Here is a 15,039-nt window from a genome sequence, read left to right as displayed (position 1 = left end):
CCCCCTGAATGGCTAGTTACTCAGACTTAGAGGAATTCTAGCACAACGACAGACTACAAGCTCCAAGGTAAGACCCCCATGGAAATGTTACGGGCCTGTGATTATCCTGAGGAAATTATTAAAACTACTCGAGAACAGAGATAAATCAGAGCAGGGATGCACTCTTAGAAAATCATGATCACATCCCGCCTACAATGCCCCTCACTTGTGTCACAACTTTCAACACAGTTTCGAACCAGGTAAAAAAGGCCATAGACAAATATTGACGCATTTTGTGCACAGGCAACCCAAAATAGGAGAAACACTTGTTTTCTTATAAACGAGCAAGGAGCCTGAAAGATAAATTTGTGTCTACCCACTGAAACAAACGCGGATAAATTAGGACCATTGCCCTCAAGCTCTGGGGTCTTCCGCATATTGTAACTCATTTCGCCTGTGGGTACTGCACTGTATGCCACCGGACTTACACCCCCAAACTACAAATTTGGAACCAGGTAGAGTGTGCACAACCAAAAACATACCATCTGCAACTCTTCAAATAGAGCCCACATGATTACATGTCCCTGTGGGCTGCGTTAAGTGGGAATGGGAGACAGAAAGTTAAAAACAAAAATATGTGAACACCAGAGCAATATCTGTTGTAAGAGGAGAACCTGGCTGATGAAAGGTGTTAGCCTGAAACCGGTCCCAGGATGCTTGTTTCCGGTCCAGGGAGGACCTGGCTTGGCAGTTCAGGCTGTGCTGTTCCCATGAGGCACAGGGTCAAGACTGATTTGCATATAGCCATGTCTGAACTGAGGTGGCAAAGTGAGCTTAAGAACGATGATGGATTCAACCCTGATTTGTTACTGGGGGTGAGTGTGTGAAATAAGACTGTATGTTTTGGGGAAACTCTAGAGCTTCTGACATTACAGAACACTGAGTTATAAATGTCATTATTATTTAGTTCCAACCCAAAATTGATGACACTATGATGCCTGATGTTCCCTTTTCCAGGAAGACACACCATGATAATGATGTTTGTGCATATTAGTGGCAATACCTACATTAAAATCATATTTAAACACACTTTGTTATGTCAACAAATAACAAGCCGATTAGAAAAAACTCACAACGGTATGCACTTGCCCAATGCCAAGCGATATGTCGGCATGCGGCCGCGTGATGGCGTCAGCACGCTCTCTGACACCACACATTAGAACGCGCAGACAGGTGCACTTCGTCCACGCCCGTAGACTGTATTTAGTTTCTTCGGGACCAAGGCACAGTAAACCTCAGATCTCCAAGGACACCAAATAGGTGGTTTGCGTGCGAGACACCATGACAGAGTAATTCAGGGGAAGAGGTTCCCCTTTAAATATAAATCCAGAACTTGTATAGCGTATGAATCACCCCCGAAGGGGTATCTCGGCGCTGGGGGCCGTTGGGAAGATTAAGTGAGCTATTGCCCAGAGTCGCGTGGTGCTGGGCAGACCCCTGCCGCCGGAGCCGGGGATCAAACTCAACTGTGAACCCCAGCGTCCAGCGCCAGTCGCCCTGGCCGCAGCGCCACACCTCTCTTTCAGAGTTAATATTCGATGAGGAGCTTTTCTGATATATTTTCTCCTTCCTCAGTGTGTGACTACAGGGTAGGCACCCTATGAATATCTATGCCGCATACGACCAACTCATTTAAAGAAGGTTCTTCACCCCTGATTGTGCGCTGCGGTGCATGAACTGTATGTATCTCACCACCTATGGCTAACCTTAAACGTCACAAACATTGTCTTCTGAGTACACTACTCTTGACTTCTGCATGACGCAAATTCAGTTGGTTACGAATACAAAGAGAACACAAGAGAACCTGTACCGGTTCATAGTTGTCCAGCACGTATGGAATATACTGCATGTGCACTGTCTATGAACTGTGCTCACCAAATACAGCATGATGATGGCTATCATTGTGATCCTGTATAATGTCTCTCTTGCTTTACTCATTACAGATACATCAACAGAATCGTAAAGAAGTCTGTAAGTTACAAATAACATTACACAGTCATGTGTTAGAGTGCACATGTGTACACTGAAATAGGAGTATCACATGGTTAAAAGGATCTTGCGTCCTGAAGAAAGCCATTTGACCCTTGTGGACATTTAGGAGAATAGCTGAACATGTAGGTCTGGGATGTGTGGAAGTCATAATAATTTCTATCCACCTCCACCTGTGTTTTTAACTTTACCTAAGGCTCCCATAATATAATATTTGCCTTCATTGGTGGGAGACCTTAAGGTAATTATACAGTCCTGATCCCTGGGAAACCAACAACAACCTACTGTGCTGTAACTCAGACATCGTAGCGCCTATACACCTACGGGTATTAGCGAGCGGTATAAATCCTAATTTCATTTCATTTCACCCAGATGCCTTAAGAGACTTGGGTGGGATCCCTATGACGAATCATGACACTTAACTAGTGTTAGTGGGTGAGAGTTATTTTAAAAACCCAGTACGTTTCTCTACCCACCTGAACAGGGGATACCACAGAAATAGGTTTTTGGTAGCTAGCTCTCTCTGAGTGTTTGTGGTTGATAATGTCAACAGATTCCTGGTTTCTCAATATAGTGAAACAAGGGTATCAAATCGAATTTCTCTCCATGCCCGAGGAAACAAGGATAATTCCAACCCTTGTTCCCAGCTCTCCGGAGAATAAGCTTGCCATGTTGGAAGGGGTACAGGCACTGCAGGAAAAGAGGGAGATTGTTCCAGTACAACCATCTCAGAGTGGGAAGGGAGTGTACTCGATTGTCTTTCTGGTTCTCAAGGTTTCCGCTTAGTGATCGATATGAAATTCTTGAACAACTTCATATGGAAAATTCCAATCAGGGGGAGACGTTACAGAGAATCATCACCCTTTGTTCAAAGGAATCACATGGTCACTATAAACTTGATGGATGCCTATCTCCATGATCTGCTGGCAGTAATTCACCGGAAATACTTCCAGATTTTCATCCAGAACAGCCAATGGCAATTTCGGGTACGGCCATTTGGTCTTTGCTAAGGCGCAAGAGTGGTCACAAAGGTGTTGGTGCCCTTGGTGGCCTAGTGCCTTGCTGCTACAAGTATCACAAAAGACCTTATGCAAAAATGTCATGATTTTACTTGAATCTTCCAAAATTCCAATTTGACCCGAGAAAAATAGCTGATCTTTATAGGGGTAAGTTTCCGCACAGACTTGGACAAGGTATTTGTTTCAAGGGAAAAAATGCTGCAGCTCCAACACTTGTTGAAATCTCTCTTTCATCAGAAAAAGCTCTGATAAGGAACTGGATGCAAGGCCATATGAGTTCCTGTGTATTCATGATCCCTTTGGCAAGATTACATCTTTGTCCCCTTTAATGGCACCCAAATAAGCACCAACAGCACAGAAGTCAGGATTTAGACTCAGTTGTAGCACTTACTCCAGAAATCAAGGAGAGTCTGCAGTGGTGCTTGGAGCCAAAGAATCTACTCTGTGTAGTTTTGATGTATCCCCCCTCTATCCAGTGGCGTAACGAAACTTGAGGGGGGCCCCCCGCAGGGTACGTGGAGGGGCCTCCTCCGGACTCAATCTGGAGCTCTCCGGCAGAAGTGCGGTGCTTAGAGAGCCCCCTGGAGGTTAGGGGCCCTCCCGCTCCGCAGGGGCGGTGGGGGCCTGTGTTACAACTCTGCCTCAACAAAGGGTTCTGACAACAGATGTGAGCAAGTCAGGTTGGGGAGCAACATTGGAGGAGCATCCAGCTCAAGGAAGATGGAACAGTAGTGTTTCGAGCGATTCTCAAGTTCCAACCTGTTTTTGAGAAATGCAATGTCTTGGTAAAACCTGGCCATACAGTAACTGTGGCATATATAAATCAAGGTGGCAGCATTCACTCCCATTCCCTCAACAAGGTAGCATGCATGCTGGGTAATTGGGGTGAAGAACACCTTTTGTCTATTTCAGCGATCCATATCAAAGGGGAAAACAATGTTAAGGCAGATCGTTTGCAGAGTGTTTTCTCCTTCCCAGGGCCTTCAGCTTCCGTGTTCCATATCAGGACCTATTTGCCTCCAAAAAGACCATCTACTTCTAAAGTTCTGCTCCAGGTTTCTGGGGAGTGGATGCCTTATTGTCAGTGACTGTCCGGGACTATGTCGGGAACACAGCTAGGGACTTGGGCAAGGACTGGGCAGTGGGTAGAAAACGTACACAGAAAGAGGAGTACAGTGCTGCCCAGGATCAAACAGGAAGTCAGAGGAGAAAAGGGATCCAAACGGGAAGCCTATACATGTGAACAAGATGGCTAAGACTCAAAGGATAGGGACTCAAGAGGCAATTTGGCATGGAGAATAACTACAACCAGAATGGACGTGAAGATGTATATATATATATATATATATATATATATATATATATATATATATATATATATATATATATATATATATATATATATATATATATATATATACACTACTATTATCAAGAGAGAACTTGCACCTTTTGGCAAGGTAATCTCGGGAACCACAGCGCCAATCTACACACCCGATACATCTTTGAAAATGTCAGGGTGTGTAGATGGACATAGGCTATATAAATTTAAAAAAAAAGCAAAATAAAAAAATTAATTTACAAAACAAAGTAGTCCCCTGAAAGTAGCGCCGGCCGTGACCTAGCGTTGGACGCGACGTGCGTCATGACGAAGGAGGAGCCGCGGCGTCATGGAGGAGCGGCGGCGTCATGGAGGAGCGGCGGGGCTGTGGTCCAGTGGTGCAGTGAGTAGCGGCGGCGACGACATGAAGAGGCGGCGGTGCAGTGGTGGCAACATGAAGAGGAGGAGCGGCGGGTCAGGTAAGAAAAGTAAATAGTCAGGGACGGGAGGGAGTCGGGGCGGTACTCGGGAGGCTGGAGGCGGGGGGGCGGGAAGCTGGAGGCGGGGGGGGGGGCGGGAGGGAGTCGGCGGGTGCCCCGCTCGACAACATGCTGCCCCAGCCAGCTTCTGGCCCCGGGCTAAAAATGCAGCCCCCAGCCCCCTTCTGCCCCAGGCAACGCTGGGGTGGGCTGCTAGTATATATATATAACAATGAGAATCCAATTGTACCCGTGTTATATTTAATACCAAAAGTGCATAAAGGTGTTTCTCCCATTCCTGGTAGGCCTATCATTTCCGCTATAGGAAGTGCAGCGGAACAGGTGGGCCAATATATTGACTTTTTTTCTGCAAAATCATGTAAAATCACTGCCTAGTTACATCAAAGATACGGGTGATTTCCTGGGTAAAATCAAGAACATTCAATGGTCAGATGGGATGTACCTAATTTCATTAGATATTGAATCCTTGTACACCAGTATTGATCACCAGGCAGGATTATCAGCTGTAAAATTCTTTTTGGACCAAAGACCGTGCGAATTCTATCAGCACAACAAGGCCCTAGTTAGCATGATGAGTTGGTGTCTTACCAACAACTTCTTTCTATTTGGAAAGGAGTTGTTCAAGCAACTAAGGGGTGTGGCTATGGGCGCTTGCTTCTCCCCCAGCTATGCGTGCTTGCACGTTGGCTGGTGGGAGGAGCAGGTGCTTAAAAGGGACTATTCTTCCATTTTTGAAGAAAACATTGTACACTACTACAGGTTTATCGATGATATTTTCATCGTGTGGAATGGCAGTAAAGTTAAAGCATTGGAATTCATTGAAAACATCAATGTCAATAATTTGAATCTCCACTTTACCCACCACATAGACAATTCCAGCTTGGAATTTCTGGATGTCAAACTGTATGTAGCAAATGGTAGAATAGAAAGTACCCTTTTCAGAAAATCTACCGCTGGAAATGTCACACTCCATGCCTCCAGTGCCCATCCTAGGCATCTGATTGCGAGCCTATGGGGAATTGCTCCGCCTAAAAAGAATATGCAGCACGGATGCCGAATTCAACATCTGTGCGGCAGAATCCATGCGTCGCATGAAAGCTAGAGGCTATTCAGATAAGATCTTGACATCAGCTTTAACTAAAACATCGTCCAGACCTAGAGCCAGTTTACTTCCAGCTCCCATAGCGGAAGAGTCTCTCCCGGAGGTCCTATCTGATTCACCAGCTACTCCCGAGACAACTGATAAGGCCCAATGTCCTAGACTGATCACAGCATACAGTGAGAACGAACGCAAAATTAGATCCATCATCAATAAAAAATGGGGAATAGTACTCACTGACCCCGTTTTGAGAATGAGTCTGCCATCTAGCCCCACTATAACATTTAGTAGAGCCAGAAACATGGGGGCTGTGTTAGATCCTACCAGCCCTGAAATAGGAACTAAACCCAACTGGTTAAAACCTAAAGATGGTTTCTATAAATGCTCATCTTGCCGGGCGTGCAAGTTCGGGGTAAACACAACGGAATACTGTACTCCATTCAGTCCTACACCACACAAGATAATGGGAAACTATAACTGTAAAACTGATTTTGCAGTTTATGTTCTCACTTGTACCTGCGGGCTCAATTACATCGGAAGCACAAAGCTACAGGTACATGAGAGAATCCTTCAACATCTACGTGCCATCTTGCATAGTGATCCCAATTACCCAGTGGCACGCCACTTCAAACAAGTTCATGGTAACAATTTATCTTGTTTAAAATACTATGTGGTAGCTGCTGTCCCTAAACCACGCAGAGGAGGGAACAGAGAGGCTTTGCTTAGGAGATTGGAAACCAAATTTATTCTTAACTTCGACAGCAAATGCCCAAATGGTCTGAACAACACCGAAGATATGTACACATGCTTGTAAATAGGTATTCTGTGTGTTACCCTGAGCAGTGTGTTTTATATCGTACATATTTTTTGAATTTGTTTTTTGGATCTGGTTCTAGATGATCTATTTTTTGAATGTGTTGGTATTGGTAAATTTCATGGTCACCATAAGAATGTTAAGTGATTTTGGACTAATGTTTTATAACGGTGATTAATTGTGTGTTTCACTCATTTACACTTCGGCAGAGACACCGTATTATAGGGAAAGCATGTATTGGTTTTGAAAAAAAATGGTTAAACTTGGACGTGGTCTAAGTTTACAATATGGTTTCCCAAACTAAAGCTAATGCCATCCCATAATATATTTCACTTTGTGTAATGTCTCATCCGAGCTTGGGTTGCAAAATGTATTTTTTATTTTGTAACCATTTTTACATTCATTATCTATCACATCAATTTGCACATGGTATATTTGTAAAATAATTCTATGATCAGCTCTGCTATGCACTTTATCTTCTTTGCACATTTCCTTCTAAACTAAAAGTCGCAAGTTTGTTAATGATTACATGCATTTATGCAGCTATTATGAATTTTTGCACTTTTTATAATGTGTATTTGGATTTATCCTGGGATTTCTAGATTGCCAAAATGAAGTCTTTAGACTTTGGAATTATATTGCAATTTCACAAAGTTTTATTTTGCTTTTCTTCAGCCGACAACAATATAAATTTCCGTTATAATATAATGGTAAAAGCGGTTGGGGTCCTGTCAATATGATTTTTGGCACTAACGAATATGGATATTACATTGATTATATTTGAGTCATGTAGTCTGTTTACTATGTTCTCCATTAACTTTTGGAACATGTGACTTTGGTGGGAAGGGCATATCACTTAAAATGGCGAAAACCACTCACAGCCTTTATGTGAACAAGGGCGCCTAAGCCCGAAACGCGTCATCTGTTGACTGCTGCTAGGTTTTAAATAAACATCTTGCCTGGAAAAAAGAAGTGGTTCGTTTCTCTTTCTTCGCTGCCGAGGCTTTGGTAGAGGTGGAAGGAGTGTTGTTTGCGATTTGGAATTCACGGAGGTCCGACTTTCTTCCGTCCAACGAACCCTCTCACCCGGAAGTGGCTGCCGCCCAGAAGTCGAAGAAGCTGGATGTTCGTGGTGAAACATTGGCTGCAGCCCCCTCGCGCCGCCACGCATCACACGAGAGCAAAAGGATATTGGTCGGCGAGTAGAACCGAACTGGTTCGAAGGCGAAGCAGAAACTGTATCCGGTGAGTGACGATGGCATTGTGGCAGAGGTGGGGAGATAACAGGCGCTTACGAGTTAACTCGAGATACGATTCGGGTTACGTGTGTAATACAAACCTAGCAGTCGGCATGACAGACGAGGCTGTACGCCAGCGTGAAGCGGCAGCGGAGGAATTGTTTTGCAAAAGACCAGCGGCAAACTCTAATACTGTACCCACTGCGAGCACATCGGCAGGGGCAGATGAAAATGAAAAGACTCTATTAAAAGACCTGGAAAAGTACAAGCGCTTGGAAATCACCAAGTGGTGGGAGCACTGCTCATTAACTAAATATGCAGAAGTTGGACGGGTCCCGAGGGGTCTGCGTATCCTTTTGGCCCCAAGTTATGATAATCCCAACCCTGCAATGTTAAAAGAGTGGGCGCAAAACAACCTGGAAGCTTCCATGACCTCAGTCCGCATTTTAATTAAATATGCAGCAATAGACCGGGTAGATATAATCAAAAAAATAGAAAACATCGAAGAAGAACTTAAGAAATCTGCTAAAATTGACTATATCAAAAATGCCAGAACTGCCATTGAAGAAAGACTGCGCAAGCATGAAGAAAAAATAAAACAACGTAAAGCACATAAATTTGCCAGGGATGAAGCAGATTATAATAACGGGCAAATTTTCACATTCGCCCGAAAATACAATAATGAAAACCGCAAAAAGTTTGGGGAACAGAAGGGCAAAAGCAATGTGGAGACCAATGTGCAGAAATCTGTCGCAACAGGAGGTGCAGCGGCAGACAGCGCTAGTTTTGACTCAATTTCCATCTCAAGTGAATCCAGCATAGAAAGCGGAGAGAGGCCCACGCCAGCTATAGTACTTGATGCAGGAGAGGAATTGGATTTTTTAGTAGCAGAGAGACTGCGGTCACTGAGACCGAGAAAGGACAGCAAACAACAGCAAAAAACACAAGAAAAAACAGACGAAGAAAAGAAAGAAGAAAAATCAACAAACAAAAGAGGAAAAAACAAAAAGAAGAGCAATTGGACACGGAAGAAGTAGACTTGGATAAAACCATAATCAATCTGTCCAAAGTGCCTTTGTCTAATGCTGAAAAAATGTTGCTGTCTTTAGGTCTCAACTTTTGCCCCGGCCAAACTTTCAACTATAGCTCCACGAGGATTGACGTCTTTAGATTCGTTAGAAAGCTCAAATTGAAAAAACATTTCTCTTTGAAAAACGCAAAAGATAAAGACGAGGAGCTGCAACAAGGAATGAACAATCATGTGGAAAGTTTAGGCATTAGGGCTGCTGATATTCCAATCTATTTAGACCTACATGATTTGAATACTGGCGAGGCAGCAAATGACGAGATTGACTGTGATCTTTCAACTCAAACCAGATTCAATAACATCAATCTGCTACAAAAAGGTGCTGGGATCAGCCCCTTCAAGAAAAAATCCAAATACATCCCCATGATGCCCAGGGATGCGTCAGACACGTTCCACGACTGTGTGGTTGAAGACATTAAAAAATTGAATAAGCAAGTACAGTCCAAAAAATTCAAACAAAGAAAACATGTTGAAAAAAAGAAAAAAGACTATGCCCAGTTAATGAAAAAACTAAGTGAGAATAACGAAATCATAATTAAGAAATCAGATAAAGGGGGCAACCTAGTAATCTGGCCCCGAGAAGATTATATCAAGGAGGCAAAATGCCAACTGGATAACAGTGATTGTTATGAGCCATCTAACACCAAAAAATACAAAGGGGCTACAGATTCTCTCAAGAAACTGTTAATGCAACTACGTAGCGATGGCCTTATTTCTAATGATGAGTTCAAGTTTATGCACAATGAGAATCCAATTGTACCCGTGTTATATTTAATACCAAAAGTGCATAAAGGTGTTTCTCCCATTCCTGGTAGGCCTATCATTTCCGCTATAGGAAGTGCAGCGGAACAGGTGGGCCAATATATTGACTTTTTTCTGCAAAATCATGTAAAATCACTGCCTAGTTACATCAAAGATACGGGTGATTTCCTGGGTAAAATCAAGAACATTCAATGGTCAGATGGGATGTACCTAATTTCATTAGATATTGAATCCTTGTACACCAGTATTGATCACCAGGCAGGATTATCAGCTGTAAAATTCTTTTTGGACCAAAGACCGTGCGAATTCTATCAGCACAACAAGGCCCTAGTTAGCATGATGAGTTGGTGTCTTAACAACAACTTCTTTCTATTTGGAAAGGAGTTGTTCAAGCAACTAAGGGGTGTGGCTATGGGCGCTTGCTTCTCCCCCAGCTATGCGTGCTTGCACGTTGGCTGGTGGGAGGAGCAGGTGCTTAAAAGGGACTATTCTTCCATTTTTGAAGAAAACATTGTACACTACTACAGGTTTATCGATGATATTTTCATCGTGTGGAATGGCAGTAAGTTAAAGCATTGGAATTCATTGAAAACATCAATGTCAATAATTTGAATCTCCACTTTACCCACCACATAGACAATTCCAGCTTGGAATTTCTGGATGTCAAACTGTATGTAGCAAATGGTAGAATAGAAAGTACCCTTTTCAGAAAATCTACCGCTGGAAATGTCACACTCCATGCCTCCAGTGCCCATCCTAGGCATCTGATTGCGAGCATCCCCTATGGGGAATTGCTCCGCCTAAAAATAATATGCAGCACGGATGCCGAATTCAACATCTGTGCGGCAGAATCCATGCGTCGCATGAAAGCTAGAGGCTATTCAGATAAGATCTTGACATCAGCTTTAACTAAAACATCGTCCAGACCTAGAGCCAGTTTACTTCCAGCTCCCATAGCAGAAGAGTCTGTCCCGGAGATCCTATCTGATTCACCAGCTACTCCCGAGACAACTGATAAGGCCCAATGTCCTAGACTGATCACAGCATACAGTGAGAACGAACGCAAAATTAGATCCATCATCAATAAAAACTGGGGAATAGTACTCACTGACCCCGTTTTGAGAATGAGTCTGCCATCTAGCCCCACTATAACATTCAGTAGAGCCAGAAACATGGGGGCTGTGTTAGATCCTACCAGCCCTGAAATAAGAACTAAACCCAACTGGTTAAAACCTAAAGATGGTTTCTATAAATGCTCATCTTGCCGGGCGTGCAAGTTCGGGGTAAACACAACGGAATACTGTACTCCATTCAGTCCTACACCACACAAGATAATGGGAAACTATAACTGTAAAACTGATTTTGCAGTTTATGTTCTCACTTGTACCTGCGGGCTCAATTACATCGGAAGCACAAAGCTACAGGTACATGAGAGAATCCTTCAACATCTACGTGCCATCTTGCATAGTGATCCCAATTACCCAGTGGCACGCCACTTCAAACAAGTTCATGGTAACAATTTATCTTGTTTAAAATACTATGTGGTAGCTGCTGTCCCTAAACCACGCAGAGGAGGGAACAGAGAGGCTTTGCTTAGGAGATTGGAAACCAAATTTATTCTTAACTTCGACAGCAAATGCCCAAATGGTCTGAACAACACCGAAGATATGTACACATGCTTGTAAATAGGTATTCTGTGTGTTACCCTGAGCAGTGTGTTTTATATCGTACAGATTTTTTGAATTTGTTTTTTGGATCTGGTTCTAGATGATCTATTTTTTTAATGTGTTGGTATTGGTAAATTTCATGGTCACCATAAGAATGTTCAGTGATTTTGGACTAATGTTTTATAACGGTGATTAATTGTGTGTTTCACTCATTTACACTTCGGCAGAGACACCGTATTATAGGGAAAGCATGTATTGGTTTTGAAAAAAAATGGTTAAACTTGGACGTGGTCTAAGTTTACAATATGGTTTCCCAAACTAAAGCTAATGCCATCCCATAATATATTTCACTTTGTGTAATGTCTCAGCGAGCTTGGGTTGCAAAATGTATTTTTTATTTTGTAACCATTTTTACATTCATTATCTATCACATCAATTTGCACATGGTATATTTGTAAAATAATTCTATGATTAGCTCTGCTATGCACTTTATCTTCTTTTCACATTTCCTTCTAAACTAAAAGTCGCAAGTTTGTTAATGATTACATGCATTGATGCAGCTATTATGAATTTTTGCACTTTTTATAATGTGTATTTGGATTTATCCTGGGATTTCTAGATTGCCAAAATGAAGTCTTTAGACTTTGGAATTATATTGTAATTTGAAAAAGTTTTATTTTGCTTTTCTTCAGCTGACAACAATATAAATTTCCGTTATAATATAATGGTAAATGCGGTTGGGGTCCTGTCAATATGATTTTTGGCACTAACGAATATGGATAATACATTGATTATATTTGAGTCATGTAGTCTGTTTACTATGTTCTCCATTAACTTTTGGAACATGTGACTTTGGTGGAAAGGGCATATCACTTAAAATGGCGAAAACCACTCACAGCCTTTATGTGAACAAGGGCGCCTAAGCCCGAAACGCGTCATCTGTTGACTGCTGCTAGGTTTTAAATAAACATCTTGCCTGGAAAAAAGAAGTGGTTTGTTTCTCTTTCTTCGCTGCCGAGGCTTTGGTAGAGGTGGAAGGAGTGTTGTTTGCGATATATATATATATATATATATATATATATATATATATATATATATATATATATATATATATACACAACATTAACAATAAAGGGAATGTGGGGTAAAGCACTTGGAAGCTCCACACAGTAAGACTGAAGCTCAGTAAGTTCCTCACCCACAATTGCTGTTACAGATACTGACTGCAAATACTCGCATACAGGATATGCATGCAAATCCTTACTGTGTAGCTGATACCTATGGTGATATATATTTAACTCAAAGACAATATTCACAGTGAACAAGAAACACCTCTTAGGTTGTCGGGTGTGCCCACGGGTCCTGGCGATCAAACAGGAACACCCAAGGCAGTAACAGCAAAGGGTAGAATGAAATACAAGCACAATAGACAAGGAGCTAGCCAGGAGGAGTGCTTAACAGGAAAGAAAGAAAATCACAGGGCACACTTGGCAGAAAGCAAGTAACAAAACATACAAGGTAAAAGAAGCAAGACAGCAGGAATAGCAAAGGAGTGAACTAGGAACTGAACCCAAGAAAATGGAAAGAAAAGCAGGGACTGGAAAAGGATATATAGAAGGGGAGGCTACAAGGGTACCCTAGAATAGAGTTGAATCAGGAATCGAGAAAACAAAAATAGCACAGAAGGCTGTGCTGAAGCAGTAACGAGAATTGAGAAAAAAGCTCCGAAGTCAGTGCTAGTTTAAGGAAACAGGAAATAGCTCCAGCTCAGGAATAGGCATCAAGAGAGCACTGCAAGCAGTGAAAATCAGGAACAAGAAATAGCTGAAGCTCAGGAACAGGAACAAAGAATAACTAAAGCTCAGGAACTCAGGAAACAAGGTAGCAGTGTCAGGAATCACGTTTCGTTAACGCTGGCCTGTTGGACTACATGCCCCAGAATGCCTAGGATGAAGAGGCGGAGCTGTGGTCCGTATCAGGATGCGTCGCACACAGGCTTGTGTGCGTAATTCTTTATATTGGGAGTTCGGCTCTCGGCTGAGGGCAGGAGCGAACGGAGGGATCGCCGTGTTTCGGTGTTTATTCCTAGTGTGTCGCGGAGACATAGACTTTGTTGTTGCTTGGCTGAGCACCTCGTGAATCCCACAGCTGATGCTAGCGCTGCTCTGGGCTTTCCTTAGAGGCAAGCGGTACAGGCAGAAATCTTCTTTCCACGCCTGGGGAATCATTTCTGAAGTACCGAGAGACTGGTGTTCAGTCCCCGTAGGGACATCATAACGGTAGAGCGGCCAGGAAACCGCTTCCATCTCTTAGAACATTTACACTCCGAGGTAGGAGTAACGTTTCTTTTATTTTGCTGGTTTTTATTTTCCTTTTGCCTGGATTGTTAGTGATTCAGAGTTGCTTAAAGGTGGACCCCAGACAACGTACTTTTAGGGCCGAATGCAACAGCCAATACATTATTGATTTGCTGTGATTAACATTTTCGGACCAAGACTTTTTTTTGGGTTGCTAGACTTTTCTCCCAGACCCCCTTAAATATTTTGATAGCAAGACTTTATTGGTATGTACTGGGGTGGAAATGAGAAATGAATGTTTTGGTTTTGTGGTGGTGTTAGGATGTGGTATCCTGTGGTTTTGTTTTACACTGATTTAGATCCACGTTTGACGATTCGTTTGGTTCCTGAAGCAAGGGACTGTAGTGTTGGTCGTCCATGTGGATAAGGTAGTTAAGGAACTAGTGAGACATATTGAGAGTAGTATTGCATGCACCTGTATTTACCTTTTGTTCTTTGTTGTTCTAGGTTCTTTTCCTTGCTGTCACCATCCTACCCTTCCCTCGTTCGATCGCCTTAATACTCCGTACAATTATATGGGAGTTTGGGGATGTCAAAAGGTGGACCCTTTAGTGCATCATCTGGACCCTTGGGACTTGGCGATCCTGACAAGCAGTGCAGGCAGTGCTAATTCAGGCACAAGGAATAGCTATAGCTCCGGAATTCTGGAAACAAGGATATTAAAAGCTCAGGAAACACTGGAAACAAGGATATTAAAAGCTCAGCAAACACTACAAACAAGGACAGCAACAGCTCAGTAAGCACTAGACACAAGGGTCGGTCTCACCGGTACGCAGCTGCAATGACCAACCTTGCCCTGAAGGGAGATGGAGCTTAAAGAGCTCACAGTAATCACATGCATCAGGTGTGAGCAGGCTAGCAGCAGACAGCCACATGTGAGCTGAATTCCTCCACCTATCCCTGGGCTGCAGGGGTGGAGACAAAGCAGTGAGCAGGGAATTCTAGGTAACAGTGTCAAACATTGGCAGGCTGGCTTCAAGTATGAGCAGGCTGGCTTTCACAAAACCCAGTATCGATTGGGAACGCATGTCGATTCCCAAATAGTGACCAAATGGATGGAAGTCAGGATAAGCATGCAGGGGAGTATCTGGAAGCTTATTAGAACACTGGAGAGTCCTACAGTTCAGCCCCTGGTATTGGACACGAG

The 15,039-nt window shown here is 42.9% G+C and overlaps 1 long non-coding RNA gene across 1 annotated transcript in view; it reads left to right on the top strand.

The window, feature by feature from the left end:
• The window catches only part of LOC147729774 (uncharacterized), a 289,109-nt gene extending 274,583 nt beyond the window's left edge, over positions 1-14,526 (top strand). Inside the window, exon 3 of the long non-coding RNA XR_015308348.1 lies at positions 14,340-14,526. This is a non-coding gene — a long non-coding RNA (uncharacterized LOC147729774). The remainder of the gene's footprint in view (positions 1-14,339) is intronic.
• Positions 14,527-15,039: the final 513 nt, after the last annotated feature.

Source organism: Lissotriton vulgaris, chromosome 2_1, assembly GCF_964263255.1.
Source record: "Lissotriton vulgaris chromosome 2_1, aLisVul1.2, whole genome shotgun sequence".
NCBI classification, from domain to species: Eukaryota; Metazoa; Chordata; class Amphibia; order Caudata; family Salamandridae; genus Lissotriton; species Lissotriton vulgaris.
The sequence above is the reverse complement of the archived record's forward strand: the minus strand, read 5'-3'. Positions and strand labels throughout refer to the sequence as shown.